A 16,493-nucleotide genomic window follows, 5' to 3' on the forward strand; every position below is an offset into this window, starting at 1 on the left:
TGGAGTAAGGCAACTCAACTAGACCCATCACAGGAGGTTCAGGCTCTCAATCGCCCCTCTGCACGGACCGCAGCCCAGCAGAGCCAGCGTGCAGGGGCTTCCTGCCCAGCTGAGGAAGTCTGTGTTTTTATTCTTTCCTGATTAATTCACCTTTACCTGCAGCTCAATTATATGTTGATGCTTTAAGGGAGTAAGAAAAATCTTGATGCATACAAACTATTGCTCTGCTAAATTAGTTTGGCTGGTTGTATTGTTCAGGGCTTTTTTTTAAATGCATTCTGAGAAGATATCTTTTCTATTTTGCTTTATAAAGAAAGAAGTGATAAGAATTCATCTAAAACCTGCAATAGCGACGGGAGGAGGAATAGAGTTTATAAAAGACCGACATGAACAGAGTTAGAACTACAGGCTTTTGAAATGCAGAGCAGCAGGTTAGGAAGTGAGGTGAACCATCTCAGTGGAGGAGTTTTATGTTGGCTACGTATGAAAACTCCCTCTTCCCCCGCTCCTCGGCTTCCACGTGTGATAAAACCGATAACGATAACTAAACATGTAATTGAAATGAAGTGAGAGTAAAGTTCAAACAGATGCACTCGCGACTCTTTTGCGAGAGCTGTGCACATGCAGAATATAAGCATTAGCAAAAAGCTCTGCTCCTTCATCAAGAGGAATTGTTTGAGTATCTGATACAGCATGCATGTGGCTAAGCCTAGTTAAGCATCTGCACTCAGGGAATATGAATGAAGGCAAGCATTTTTAAGGACCTTAAAGGAATTAGGTGCTCAAAACACATATATGCAGGCATTTAAGTCCCATGGAAATCCAGCTTTTCAACTACCTTACTAAAGAGATTTCTTTAGATAATCCAGAAAGCTTACATAACAAGCTACAAAGATTTTTCTTAGGGACACTTGGGATGCAACACGATGATTTGGTTGCAAGAGGAATTCTGTCTTATGCTTCTTCTTGCTAGACCTCCAGCCTTTGGGGAAGTTTCAGAGCGCATTTACTAGTTATTGGGGTAATAAATGAACAGTCTCCAGCCCAGCCTAACAGTACTACCTGCAAGCAAAGAAATCCCTTTTCTTCCTCGCACTCACTCACACCTATCCGTTGCCCATATTTTTAGTAAAAAGGCAACTGAAATGTCTAAGCTCTATTGCTGCTCAGCCTCTGCGGATCGCGGGGAAGCAGAGGGGACCTCCCAGCCCCTCTCAGGGATTCCCTACGCAGTTTCTCCTCCCTCCCCTTCTCCATTAGTGAGACGAATCCTTTTCAGGCTCATATTGCCGCAAAGGCTGGAAATAGGCTCGGGCTGCTGTTTCGGGCCCGCTTAGACCAGGTAGGAAACAGCAGGCTGCCTTGCTCTGGCCCCGGCGCAGCACAGCTTTGGCCGAGGTGTGGGAAAGGCCACGCCGCTCCAGGGCTCGGGAACACCACCCGCATCCCCCCTCGCCTCTTCCGCCATGCAAGATGGATAAAGAGGGATCGAGCACGGAGATAAAAATTAAAAACTGCTTCGGCCCACACACTGCACCATAAAATCACCATAAAATCCCAGCAGCCTCATTTTATAAAAAACTTAAGTCATTTTTTCAAAAGCGGCAGGATCACAGAACAGAAAGCCTAAAAAATGAGGGTGATAATTAAGAAAACACGAAGAATACTGTGGGCTCCACAAGAAAAAGTTATTGCAGTTAAAAGAAAGCCACTTGCATCAGAAGCGAATGAAGCCAGCAACCGAGATACACATCAGAGGACAGGGAGGAGAGAGTGACATGATGAGAATTGACATAAATATGAGGCCAAGGCAGAAACGGCACGAAAATAAGGAAAGGAGAAGGTGCGTAGGACTACGCAGTGTCCCCGGTTCATCAGATCTGGCCCTCTGCTATTGCAAGCCCCATCTAAAAGCAGGAAGAGTTTTCTCCTCTCTGCTCCCCCCGGGAGCCCGGTCCAGAGTCTGATTGCTCTCTAATTGTCAGAAACAATCTTCCAATTTCCAGGCTAAATTTATTCTGGGCCAGTTTGTGTACATTTGTGCTTGTGCCAACACTGTCCTCGGGCATAAATAGCTCTCCTTCGCCAACGCTCTCCCCTCCCTGTCTTCAGCCCATGTATTTATAGGCAGCAATCTTCCTCAGCTTTCATTTTGCTAATTAAATTAAGTCAGGCTTTCCTAGCCTTCTCTCCAAACACACGAGCTCCGTTTCTCTTTGCATGCTAGTAGCCCTTCCCAGCCCCTGCTCCTGGGTTCAGCCCCTGCATCCCTTCCAGGAAAACACAAGCCGTAAAATCGCCCGCGGTGATCTGTCCTCGGAAACAGAGGCTTACGAACCGAGTGACTAATTGCAAAATAACAGAGACAGTCTCACGTTTTAGCCTGTCAGCTATTCTGAATCATTTATAGATCATAAATAGTGTTGTGGAGCATAAGCAGGTCTTGTAATGCTTTGTAATGCATTCAGTTTACATTTTGGCTAAGTTATCTCTCCATAATCCTGAATTGTTCTTTTTCCAATTACACTGTGCCACTTTGTAAAACCGTATGACGTATGTCAGATTAAATATTATCCTATTTGAGGTTAGAAAGCTGCTCATATTGCAAAAGAAGAAAGCTATGTCCAGCAGAGCAGAGGACAATAAGAATTTTCCTTCCTGCTATTACTATGAAAAGAGCAGACTATGTGGGACTGTAAATTCCCATTCCTTTTGTATTTGAGGACGAAATAAAAAATCAATGCATTTCATAACCACTAAAGATTATGCAAGAAATGACTAAGAAGAATGCTATGTGGCAACTGCTAAAGCTCAATGTGTTTAAGTGACCAAGGCTAGGGAACTTGTACTCAAGAGTTTTGAAAGAGTCGGCCAAGGAACAGTTTGGACCATTAAATGCTCATGTTTCGTAAGAGCCAGAATGCTGGAAAAAGCTGATGTCACATAGATATACACATATGCTACGGTAAACGGGAACGGATTTGAAAAATGTGAAGTCCTGGCATCATGACTTCAAGTGCAGGTAAGACAGGACACTGGTCAACATGAAACACTTGAAAAATAGGAGGTACAATGAGCAAATCAACAGAGCTTTAAGGAAACTAGACTTTGTACTACTTTGTTTCAATATTTGATTAACAATGGTAATAGTTTCACTATAGCAACATTTCGATTTTGTTGCTCCTGATGCCTTAATGCACAACTCTTTCTTTGAGAAACTAAAGCACCACAAAATTGGCCAGGACAGATGACAAACACTTAAAGACAGACACAAGATCTCCCAATAGAGGAGTAAATAGAGCTCCTTGTTTGGTGGGTCTCTCCTCAGTAGGTCCCACCAGCAAGGATGGAAACCAAGCACTGGCATAGCGCAGGCACACCTGGCGACACGTGCTATGCCAGGGCCTTCAGAAGAGGTCTTGCTTCAAGATGACGACTCATCCTCAGAAAAACAAACAGCTTTGAAGGCGATGCTGTGGCTAGAGGAGAAAACACAGTCCTTGCAGGTATAAATGAGGATGGCACTGGATAGGGACAGCAGGTCACAGACCAGCACTGGTACAACGGTGCTGGGGGTCCCCCTGGTCCCGGTGTCCATGGGCCACAGATAAGTGAGAAGAGGCAGAGGAGGGACACAAGAAGCGTCCTCCAGCCCTGGCATCCATCTGTCCTGCCTAGCACCACTCAGGTTAAGGGAGGGTTGTGCCCACTGTCGAAGCGCACGCGCCCAGGGTACGCTTGGGGCAGAAACCCGTCCTCTTTCCAGACTGGTGTAGAGACCCAGCAAGGGGTCAACACAACAGGCCTTTGCATGGACCCTCTGCAGCCGAGTGCATTCAAGGCCACGCAAATAAAACCCCAGTGCTCTACAGACGGGTCAGGAGCCTCGTTTCCTCCATCCACTTCAGTCTTGCCTGGAAAGCATGAACATAGCATTGCTCATTTTTTAAGACGATAATTATCACAGTCTTCCTTCAGAACAAAGGAGGAAGGGACAGCTTAATAAATACAGCCAACGGCCTGAAAGGTCACCCAGGGTGCAGCCAGAGCCAGGCAGCAAGGCAATTCTCTTTACTACTGCTTCTAGGAGGTGGTTAATTCCCAAACACGACGTCTTCACAAAAGCAGAGGCACGGATGCTCAGTATTTCTGCAGCTGGTATTAGACTGACATTTAAAATGACATGTCAAAGCACAGCCCTGGTTTTCAACCTATACAGAAACGTTCAGTTTGGCAGAAAGCATCTTCTGGTTCCTCGAACCATCCTCCTCACCGACAACCCGGACCGACCTGCTGGCTCAACAGCCCTTTCTGCGCGCCGGGTGCAGGGTAATAAGGATCTCGCGCTCCATCTCAGCCTTGCCCGGACGACAGCCGACGAGAGGGCCGCGCAGTGAGGAGCAGATCCCAGTGCCTCCCTTCTGCTGAAAGCTGTCCCTCGTGCCACCCATGAGGTTTGAAGGGTTACAACACTCAGGCTTTTGCAGACCGTTCACGCTGGGGAGGCGTTAGCATGGGGGGGGTGCAAAGGAAAGCAATATTGCTTCCAGATGCCACGGCATCGCTGCTGAGCAAGGCGTTATTTTAAGAGTATCCCCCGTTGGGCCATTGCAGGACTCTGTAATGTTTCATGGGATGCTTTTTGATCGCCCAGCAAGTAAGACGGGCTCCCTCCAGTCAAACTGGAGGAGAAAAGGTGCAGCAGGAGACCAATTTGTTGCAGCACAACTGCCAGAAATAGCAGAGGAAGACGGAAATATCCTAGAAGAATCCCTAGCCCTTCAATAAATAAGGAAAGCTGTTGTCAAGATGTAAAATAGTAAGGTGTTACTCGTATGAGACCAGATAGCAGTGGGGTGCAATAGATCCAGAGGAACAGTTATCTCCAGCCGCTCGCATTCATTTCTTTGTGAAAATCACATTTGATGCTGGCTCAAAGACACAAAAGCCACGATAATTTCCAGCATTAGAAATACAACCAACACATCAACAATTTGTCAAAATGACAAAACTAGCAGAAAAAGAGAAGGGGAAAAAATGTTGTTTTCGAGCACCTCAGCAGGGGGTTTGCAAAGATCAGGTGTTAAAAATAAAGGAAACAGCCAGAGTTCTTTAAAACAACTCATTTCATTTGTGATTTTATGCTTCTGGTTATGAGGGTCTGTCCAAGCCAACAATTTCTATCGAGAGAGACTGGTGTCCACTGCAGAAGACTCAAGACCATCTTGCAATGGGTTTTCCTATGGCTAGAAACGAGAACATCTACCACAGCTGCCTCCTAGCTAACAAAAGATAATTAATATCAAGAGAGAGACCGAAAAGTTTCTTGTGCTGTTGCAAATATTAGCTTTTAATTGCAACCCGTGCTTGCCCGCAACCTGTGCCGTTCTCCTGCAACGTGCTCGCGGGGAACCTCATGTCAAGGCTGTCCAACACACAAACGGAAGACAAGTGTAAAGCTGGGTCAGGCCGTCATGGCCTGAAAAATATGAAGGAATAAGAGCCGGAGAGGTTCCCACCACGGCTCGGTTTCCCTTCGGCCCCTCGGCCGGCTCCGAGCCCGCGGGCGCCGGTGGCAGAGGGGGCGAGCGCGGCAGTATGCTGCCTGGCAGAGACGGATGGCCAGCCTCGGGGCGGCGCAGCGGAGGCCGAGCGGGGACCGAGCGGCCTGATTGATTTTCCTCGTTAGCCCGAGAGGTTAAGTGGGACGGAAGGGTTGCCACGCAGCGAGCGGAGGTGGAGGGACGGGGTGTGGGAAGAGCAGCTCGTCTTGTAGACATGAACACTGTTCTCCCTAGCATGGCAGTAAGCAGGAGCAGACATGGAAGAACAGAAACCTCTTTCTGCTCCGCTAAGATGGGCTGTAATGCGTTAACGGAGAGGGTTATACAAAGCATCATAGCAGGGCTGCATAGGACAAGCCCTTGCTTATAGAATAAACGGGTTTTCTTGCTGCTCCCTTGCTGCTGCCCTGCCCCGTCCCCCCACTTGGGCTCCAGGAAACTGCACATGCACAAGGGCAGATGTTCAGAGCGATGCCAGGCCCAGTAGTGGCTTTGCCCGACCAGAGCCTGGCCGCCAAGGTCTGGGCGAAGCACCTGGCCGTACAGCTGTCACACCTTGGGGTGATGAGGTCCTCACCACCTTTGCCACCAGGCTCCTCTCCTCGAGATAGCATGATCATCAGTTCAAGTGCGGGCACCAACCCCGACTGCTATTGCGGCAGGCGAAGGACTTTTCTTCTTTGGAGAGGTTGCCCTCTCCATACGAGCCAAAGGTTAAACTGAAGCTCAAACAGCTGATGCTGAGGAAAAGCAGAAGGACCCACTAATAGGCCTCTGGCTGATGAAGGAAAACATCCCCCCGAGCTGCTCCCCACCCCCGACACCAGCAATCCTGAAGCAAACTCACCTATGGGAAACCCCTCAACCTCCTGGAACCCTGGGCAGATCCTGAGCCTCACTGTGCAACACTTGCAGCGGGCAAGGATGCTGCCTGGCTGTGCCCCTGCCACAGGCTCCAAGACCAACCTCAGTGAGGCAGCACGCTCCACTTCGGTCCCTCACCTCCCCAGACAAGCTGCGTCCCAAGGCAAAGGCGCTCAGAAGTGTTTTCACAGCGGTCACGTACGCACTGAACTTGCCAAGAAACGCCCAGGTACTGAACGGCTGACGCGTGCAGGGACTGAAAAATCCTAGAAAAACCCACGGACTTGGAACAGGCATTAGCAAGACGACGACAAGTCTTCCCAGCCCAAGGTTCACAACGAAGGCTACGGAGGGTTTGGTCTTTTACTGGCCAACATAGCCACGTCTAGGACACGTCCAGGAGCTGTCACACCGCACCTTGCTGGAGAGCTTTACAGCCAAAATAAAAATTTCCATATGGCTATTACTCCAAAATAGGGAGTTCCTTGGGAACCCAGCGGCCATACTATTCTACCTCACAGGCACCAAATCTTCCAGCAAGGCCACAGAGGGAAAGAGCAAGAAACCACCAAGAAACTGCTCCTGCAATCTCAGCATTAAAGCATTAACCCAGTGTGGTTCGGGGTCAGATAGTTCTGTTTTTTGTTTTTGTTTTTGGTTTTTTTTTTTTTTTTTTTGGAATCTAACAAAGGCACCAGCCATCATCTTACACGACACCCACAGCATGACGGATGTGCAAAGCAGTCATCAAACTTGACAGCCACAGGCCCCAACAGAAATGAAATACGGGAAATTATAAATCAGCGTGGACAGGAGCAGGAGGAAGCAGCAGAGCGGGAGGGCCGCAGGCGGCCAGGGGCTACCCAGACGGCACGTGCAGGTCTCTGCACCTCCGCAGACCCTACACACGTGCCCAATATTTACGGGCCCTAAAGCATCTGGCACCCACACGTTTTAAGCCGTCAGGAAACAGCTGGAGGACACTGCGCTGCTTTTAAAGACATCGGGGTGATGGGGGAAGCTAGCATCTGCAGGAAAAGCCGCTCCCCCCTCTGCTGTATCAATTACACAAGATGCACTAAAAGGTTTCAGTAATGATTTCTTGTCAATAAAGTGGCTCATCAAGCCCCGGCGCTCAAGTGTCCTTAATTCAAACCCTCCTGAGAGCAAAATGTCCGGGCCGAAGGGACATACCACAGACGCAACGGTAGAGGAAAGATAACAGAAAAGAGGTATCACGCAGAGAAAAGAGACCAGAGACAGCAATCCGCGCGGACGCAGACGGGCAGCGAGCCTAGAGGAAGGCGATTCTGCACCCCGGGCCTCTGTGACCCATCTCCTCTCCTGTGCTGTCCCACCTTCCCCAAGACACGGGAGCTCTGAAGCGCGATAAGCATGACTGCCTTTCCATACAGGTCAGCCAAAGATTTAACTAGGCTGGAGGAAAGCACTCTCCCTCTCCATCATCGATGTTCAACAGAAAGAGAGCAAAAAAGAAAAGAAAAAAAGGAAGTTGTGGGGCACTGAAGCAAGGTGCATTTTCTGGCCTTCCCTTGCTCCGATGAGACTCCCAGCTCACAGGAACAGGAAGGTGGTGGTACAAAGGCTTGGAGGCTTGGCTAAATTGTTTTTTTTTTTTTTTTTTGTGAGTTTTTTGTTTGATTTTTTGTTTTTAGAAAAGCCTTCATCTCTCTCTGCCACCAAGTGTTGCCTGGAGCCTGTCCAAAGCTTTCCAGGAGCACAAGCATCTTGAGCGTGCATGCCTTGCAGCTTTTCCATTCTTCTCCATGTTGTAAAACTGCCTTGTAAAAGCAAAATTAAAGGCCAGGGTGCTGGCCACAGAGCCCTTGCTCTGGACGCATTTTTTTGTTGCATGCTACTCCAAGCCAGGGGGTGGAGAATGAAGGGGGAGAAAAGAGCTATTGGCATTAAACTCCTTTATAAATCTACTGAAGGTATTTCATCACTTCCCGACATTCCTCTATAAAAACGCTCGGCTACGTTTACAAATTATAAAATTAGTTTTACGTGCAGGGTCCTGCTAATGGGCCTAGCTAAACCCAGGGAGCAGGAAGATTAGATGCTTCTCCCTTCCTCACGGTAGGATTTATCGTGTAGCACAGTTGCGCTGGGAGCAGCACTCCCTGCGGGGCGGGAGACGGGGAACCAAAGCTTTCAAAGGCCAAGCAGGAGTTGGTCTTACAAGCACAGCAACCCCATTTTTGGTGGGAACATTAGATACGATCCTAGAAGTATTTTCTAATATGGAAACAACATGCATATGATTTTATTTATGTTGTAACTTTAATCTCTTCAATAACAGGTCTCTAAAGCTTATTTCCAGCTGAAAAAATAATACTGAGTAATGAATCAAGGCCTTAAGAGGCTGATAAGCAGCAGGGAACCACTGCAGAGAGTATCCTTTTGATTTAATTAAAGTCTTAAAGATAGCCTGAGAAACAAAACCCATTCACCCATCAATATGATAAAAAGACTGCAAGCTCCATCAGACTCACCTACCTGCCTCGTGAACGCGCTGGCTGGGAAAGCGAGGCAAAAATGGGGCTCTCTTCCATCTAATTCTTCAAACCAGCTCAGGCCACGTGCGACTTCCCCTCCAAACATGCCTTCCCAGCAGGCTCAAAGGACCTTTCCTTCTCAAAGAACTTCTCTTGTATCACCTCCCCTTAAGGTCACACATTTAGGCAGACTCCCTGAACAAGTCTTTTGGGTCCCCCTAGTTTCAGGGAGGACATGCCCAACTCGGTTGAAACCAGAGAACCTCAAGGGATTTAAGCACCTACTTCTCATTAAGCACGTGAGTAATTTTTTCCTGAATCGGAGCTCAAGTAACTAAACAAAAAAAAGCAAATATTTGCTAGAATGAAAACATCAAATGCTTGGCAGCTTTCGTTTTGCCTTGTCATTCTATTCATGGCTGCTGCAACCAGCTAATACCATTTAATTCCCAAGTTTTTTGGTCCGGGGGAGGCATGGTGTCATTCCGAGGCAATTCAAGACAGTTTTGTTTATAGCTTTCTCAGTGAAATTAAAAGTGAAGAGGAAAAAAAAAAAAAAAAAGGATTCCCTGGGAGGGCGTTGATCGTTTTTTCAAAGTTAGCATTAGCTTCATTTAGTCTCAAATCATCGCTTCAAAAAGCTGAAGTCAAGGCATCTCATTTCAAAAATGCTCAAAGAAATCTTTTTTCTTAAAATTGCTACTTTCTGTTGTAATTATTTGTTGCGTTCAACACAAATAATTTCAGCTGACCTGAAACTGTATTTTTCAACAAATGCACTTATGTACATAAAAAAGGGGAAAAAGAAAAAAAGTCTAGTTCTTTAGCCTGGATCATGCAAAATCACTAATTTTTAGTTGTTGGCCTTTAGCTTGAGAAAAACAGATGGAACAAATGGCTCAATAAATGATTCTTCTCATGGGCGTATCAAAAGGGCAGACAAAAAGAACAAAAAACGAGCCAGGATATTCGAAAAGCGAAAAAAAAAAAAACTGCAAAGGGTAAACAGATACCAACCACGAGAAATACCCGCTGGAGAGGCGCTCCAGCATCAACACCTGAACGCTGGCACTAGCAGTGCACGCTCCTGAGATGAGGTCGCACGCCCTGGCACCGCGTACGTACTCCCGCAAGCCCAAAGCCCCAACCTACGGAGCCGAGGCCTTTTCTTTCCCGCAGGCTGGCTCTTGGCCTTCAAAGGGCTCCAACCAACAAGCAATAGGGGGTATTACCAGTTTTGGAGGAATTTCTCCAAGCAAGAGAGAAATGCCCTAAGCACCTGACTTTTTACAAAACTTGGCAGACCATTAGAAAATCCGCACATCTACCTGGTTGCTGAACAGGGAAATACTCTTTCTGAGCCATCTCCACTGTATATTTTCTTCCGATATAAACATGAGTTAAGGTTATGGCTGAGTGCAATCTTCCCAGGAAAATGTTCAGATTACATCAATGTGACCTGCTAAAGCAATCTTAAATATCTACTGATGGTTCATTACAGCAGGTTACTTTCCTTCCTGATGTAAAATTTATTCAATAGGTTGGGGGGAAATGAAAAGTCTCCAGGAAGGCATTGGGCATCACATTCACAAACGAGGACAACGCAAGGGACGGTCTTGACAAGTTCAAGAGTCTCTGTTTGCCCCTCTCGGCCAGATGAATTAAAACAGCTGCTCTCGAAGGACACGCAGCTGCGAGGGCTCCCACCACCCTCCCGCAGAAAAACTGTTCAGACACCAGGCTGACAAGACAGCGTGGACGCTTACCAGCTTCCGTCTCCTCCGGAGGGAGGCCACAAGCTCACCACCAGGTCTTGTCAGGGCGTGAAGACCCGAGGCGTCCCCTGGGTGAAGCAGGCCTGGAAGGACCAAGCAGAAACGGCCGGTGAGCGCAGTGGGTCAGCAATGCCCAGTGTCCCTTCCGCGTCCCCATCTTTGCTCCCCACTTGCAGCCTGCAATTCATCACATTGCCTTGCCCATCGGCTCGGCTCTGTCGGTCCAGCAGATGCAACCCCTCGGAGCACCAAAACCAGGGAGCTGCGGTCACATGTGAGCCCTTTCTGATGGGCAGCTCTCCACCCCAAAGCTGTGGGCATTCCCACATCCATAGGGTTAGGAGCGAGGGGGGACACCAGAGTGATTTCTCAACTGAGATGAGATTTGTGCTACCAAAACTGTTCTCCTAATGGGATGGACCCTGCATGACCCACCTTCTGCATGCCGGTGCTCGTGGGTCGCCTTCTTCTCTGCTCTGGCTCCTTCTCCTCCTGGCAGCAGCTCCGGTGCCTGCTGCTACCTAAAGAGGGGAATTAGTTAAAGAGGCACCAAATCCCGCCGAGATGGCCAAAGGTGGCAGAGTGGCTCTTCCCTCCCTGTGGGTCACGCTCAAAGCAGGGCTGGCTTCAAGCACACCCCAGCTTGCTCAGGCCCTCCGAGGATGGGCATTTCACAGCCTCTTGGGGCCACAGTGCCAACACTCGACCACTTTCTTCTCCTGCCTCTGTCTTCTCTACTGTAGTTGAGGACCACAGAGGAGTTGTCTTCTCCTCAGCCTTTCTCCCCTCTGGGCCAAACAAACCCAACTCCCTCTGGGCCACTATACGCACTAGCCCCCAACCCTCTTAAAGGCCAAATTCACCTACCTCTCTTGGAGCACAAGGAACCCAAAACCAAAAGAAAACTCATCTTCCCCCTCAGCCCCACATAGTTCCTATTGGGTCAGCTCCTCATTCTGCACAGCCTCCTTCCAATTTTCTGTGTTATTCATGCATCTTAATTAATGATTCAGATCATTAATATTTTTGGAGCAGAAATTCTTCCCATCTCTAAAGCGGCTGTGCCAATTCTTAGCCCTAATTTCAAACAACATATTTTGTTTAAGCTTTCTGCAAGAAAACAGCTTGAGACCAAAGACTTTTCTGTCTTTCCACAAGAGAATTATTCAGAACGCTATCAGAAAAATCTTAACACACCTTCATCTGCAAAAGGGCTTTTTTCCAGCACTGCTACACAGTACACCCACCTATAGCTGCGCACAGGAACACAATCAATACATGTTAATTAAGCTGTAGCCCACTCCAATTAAAATTATAGGATCTGAAGGACAGACATTTATTTTTGTCAGTAAATTAATTTCAGCATCCATTAATTTTAAGTTTAATTTTCAAATTATATATCACTTTAACAATAAATAATTCCTCTCATTACAGAAAAAACATATGGAGTAGAAAGATAAAATGGGAAAGACTTAGACCTAGTCAGGAATATATTCTCAGGCACTTCCTTCTCCTTCAGCACATCAGCAACCCCATTTTTGTCAGCAAACTGGGCTCTTTTGAAAATTTGGCTGGATAGTACAGTGCTGAAATAAGAACAGAGATTCTTTGAAAAATCTCACCTCCTTCTCTGCTGGGAACATGAAAGCCTGGCTGTGAAATCTCTGTGTTTTAGGATAGCTGAAACTTTGTACACACTACTAAAATAAACACTTTTCCATGAAAATAAAAATATTACTGTGTTAACAGTTTTTCTAAAGTATATAAAACAATTTTGGGGTATTTTTTGTTTTTTGTTTCTTGTTTCTTTTTAAAAAAAACAGCTTAACTGTTTCTGTCCATATCCCCAGCAGCCAGCACTGACTTTTAAAAACAAGTTTTGCGCAGAGCTCACTGCACTCAGCAGTTAATTAAACGTGGGGCAGAGCAGCAATGCTTTAGGTCTTCTTTTCCCAGCAGATACTGGGGGACAAACGCTCTGGGCTGGCCCGGACACAAGCTTTTAACCCTCAGCATCTTCGTGCCGAAGGACCACCCAGCGGCTCACCTCTCAGTGCCCGTCACCTCCACCTCCGGGCTTTGAAAGGTCTCTGCTCCACCTCCGTGCAGAACCAAATATCCCAAGTCGTTTTTTAAAGCAGCAGGAGGAAGAGTGCCCGGCACCTGCCTACCATAGCTCTCCCCTCGAAGGAGCGTTTCTCCCCTCCTCGCAGCCCACTGTCACTTCCCTCCTTGGGATCCCGCTGGAGGCTTCCACTACGGAGACTCTCGCTGTCCTCTGCCACACGTTCTCGAGGCATCGCTTGGCCTTGGTGACCACATCTTTCCACGGCAACCTGCCCGCCTTCTCCACGGCGCGATGGCTCCTGTTAGCGTGATCAACGCCTCTAAAGCTGGCCCGCGCTTGGAGACCCTGCTGCAGGAGGTGGCTGAGTCCCCCCCTCACCCTGGAGGACTGCTTTGCTGAAGTCGAGGGGATTCCTCCTGCAAGCAAGAGCACTGCAGCCTGGACCCCGATTTCCACACGTTGGCACGGAAGCAATGAGGAGATAACCTTGTGCTTTGAAAAGGTGGAAAGATGGATCAACAGCTTGGAAAAAAGTCTTTCAGCAGGGACAGGCCGGACCTACATAACGCAGCAGATTCAGCAGGCTCCACACCAGCAGCAGAGGCTGACAAGGGACAGGGCAGAGAAAGAGAAACTAAACAAAACAGCATACTTCCTAGCAATCTTTTTGTTTCCTTAGCTTTTGCAGATATTTGAGCATTTAAAAATGCTGAAGTGATTCCTCCACCCAGCTGTGCTGCCAAATTCCCATATTTATGGCATCGGTGTGCATGTTGCTATAGAGATAATTAATTAATGCAACATAACAAATTCAGGAGTTTTATTACTTTGCAGGTAAACACAGAACTGGAAAGAGAGGGGAGGGTAGGAAACCTTGCTTCTAAAAAGCAATATCTTTAATGATCCTCTGAGCACAGAGTGAGTTGGGCCCAAAAATCATTTCCTTGGTACATGAAATGTGCTGCATTTGGTGTAATCATAGTCATTATGAACCCAGAAGAGAATTAGAAGAACAGCAGTAAAGATGAATGAAGGTTCATCTGAACAATTGCAGGTGGAGGAAAGAAAGGTCTTCAAGCTTCCAGCAAAACTCCTCCTCTTAACTTGGCCAAAACACGTTAGATCGCCAGGCGCTCGGCCAGGGAAGCAGTAGCATGTGATGTCCTAGTGACTGACTCCAAACATGCAAGGCTCTCTCCCAAGAGTCCTCAGATGCCGGTCTCCCCAGAAACGAGCTTTTCAGGGGTGCCCACTTGCTACAGAAGAGCCGCTGCAGGATGAGAAAGCGCAGCTTCCTCTCGTGGGTCCTTCTGATCAAGCCAGTGATAAGAAAGGGGTTTGGGGCAACCTGTTGGCACCCGAGAAGACTCAGCACCACACACCAGCCACGGGACAGCAGGTCTCCCCAGGGATTTCTCCTGCCGCGGGTGGGCCACATAAGGAGGCATGAGGTGAGTCCACAAACGTTCACATTTCTCATAGGTAGTTGCCTCCTGACTGTCAGGTTGGAGTTTACAGCTGACACAGCCTTCAGCAACTTGTCAGTGCGTCCAGTGAGACGACTCAAATTCACTGATGACAGAAATACCTCTACCACAGAGTTTGCTTTTTTACGTATAACTAGGCCAATAAAGGATGCTGTTGAGCATTCAAGCAGGTGCCACACTTTCAGTTCGCTTCAATTTTGCCATTTCTGTCAATTTAGAAAATTAAAATCAATCCTCTCTTGGAGTGGAGCCTTATTTTATTACTTATCCTGTGCTAACTGGAATCTTTTTGACATTCCTTTCGGTTCAGGGTCTCTGCCTTCTGAGGTTAGAAACAAGCACCACAAAAATTACGTCAGTTAATCCTCTGAACGCTACCGTTCATCAGCAAAGGTACTTCTGCACCCGGGAAGCAAAGGGGAAAATGCTTTGCGAGATGCACGCACACATGCAGAATAAACAGGCAGAAAGCTCTGTCTGGGGACAGAAGCAACATCAAACAGCATTTATCTTCTGCAACCGAGACAGCTCTAGTTACAGTTCAAACTTCATTGTCACACCAGGAGTGAAGGCGTCTGCAATCCTTTCCACTTCTTGGAACTGTCCGGGTCAAACAAAACAAACAAAAAAAGAAAATGCCAGGGCCATTTGCCAGAAAGGCTAGAAGCCCAAGATACCTCTGCCCAGCTCATAAGCCATCTCTGCATTACATTATCTCAATAAAAACACAGAAACATGTAGGACAATATAAAAGCTTTTATGAAAAACGCGTGCAGCTTTTATATTGTATTTATATCGCATTCATGTTCAACACAGTTGAGGAAAACCAGAATAAAAGATGCCCAAGTATTAAATGCATTATGATCTGTTTGGAGACTTCAGGATCAGCTACCAACTCTTTAGAGGCTCAGCTACTTTCAGCAAGATAATTTGCACGGAGTCATTAAAATCCAGAGCTTACTGCATACCATCTGCAAGCAGAGATAGTTTCTCTATTCCCAAGCCGTAGCTGCTTTCCTGGCAGGCTGCTGCTCTGACCTGTTGCAAGGCTTCCTCCCGTCTGTCTGCAGGGTACTCCCCGAGGAGACGGGTCCATCTTCAGGGGGCGGTTTGGCTGCAGAAATAGAGTGGCAGAAGTCAATCAGACAGCTTTCATGAGACAATTAGAGTGGCAATACCCCAAGCCAGCAAAATATTTGCTCGATCTGCACAAAAAACAGAGCAAAGCACAATTCTGCATTGACCAGCTGCTGCTGCATAGGTTTGTAACTAGAATAAAGAGAGAACACATTTTTCCTAAACCCAGTCAACAACCCAACCCAGACAGCAGAGGCACAAACACGTCTATAGTGAGAGCAACAATGGGCAATTTAGCTTGATTATATCCTTGCAGATCTTCCTTTTCGTAATAGTTTGCTTTATTCTGAGTGCAGACTGTTTTTTCTTTTTTTCTTTTTTTTTCCCCAAGCATCAGCTCTTGTAACCAAAAGTTATCATTAGCTCCTGATTAAAGAAGGCTTTAAATAAAGAGTGGAAACAAGTTCAAACAGAGACGTGCTGCTGCATCTCAGGCCTATCGTACCAGGCTGACTGCTGCAAATGTCAGTTTTGTTTACTGGTTGGAGCTCACTTATTTGCAGGCGAGATAAAACTGGGAATGCTGGGCCAGATGGGACAAAGGAAAACCAGAACAGAAAGGAAGAGGGAAAGAAAGAGGCAAACACGGAGCCCACGTGCCCATGCAGATCCCTGTCGTGGTAGCGCGTGCTGGCAACACGCACGCAGGTGTGCACATGGCCGCAGCCCGTCACAAATTAAATAAGCTTTACCGGCAAGAGCCTGACCTTTTCCATCTTCCCCCCAGAAGAAATCAAGCTCCATAGGGGACCGGGAAGTGGGCTAGAAATAGCAAAGATAAGGTCAATCGTCAGAAGCACAGAAGACTGAAGGGGAAAGACAGACAGGTGAGCAGACATCAGGAAAGCCCCAAATACTGCAAGTCACTGTATTGCAAATTCCCGCAACACACAGCCCACCGCCACCGAGACAAGGGCGGCCAAGAGGAGGAGCTCCCTTTCCACCCCTAGCAGCGCAGATACCCTGGCATCCTCCTTGTCACCTGGAAGCTCAGGAATATCAAACACACGCAGTCGGCGGTGACCGGGGTTTCCCCGTTCCTACCGTAACGGCAGCGTACGCGGCTCCCGACAGCACGG

The sequence above is a fragment of the Rhea pennata genome, chromosome 7 (genome assembly GCF_028389875.1).
Source record: "Rhea pennata isolate bPtePen1 chromosome 7, bPtePen1.pri, whole genome shotgun sequence".
NCBI lineage: Eukaryota > Metazoa > Chordata > Aves > Rheiformes > Rheidae > Rhea > Rhea pennata.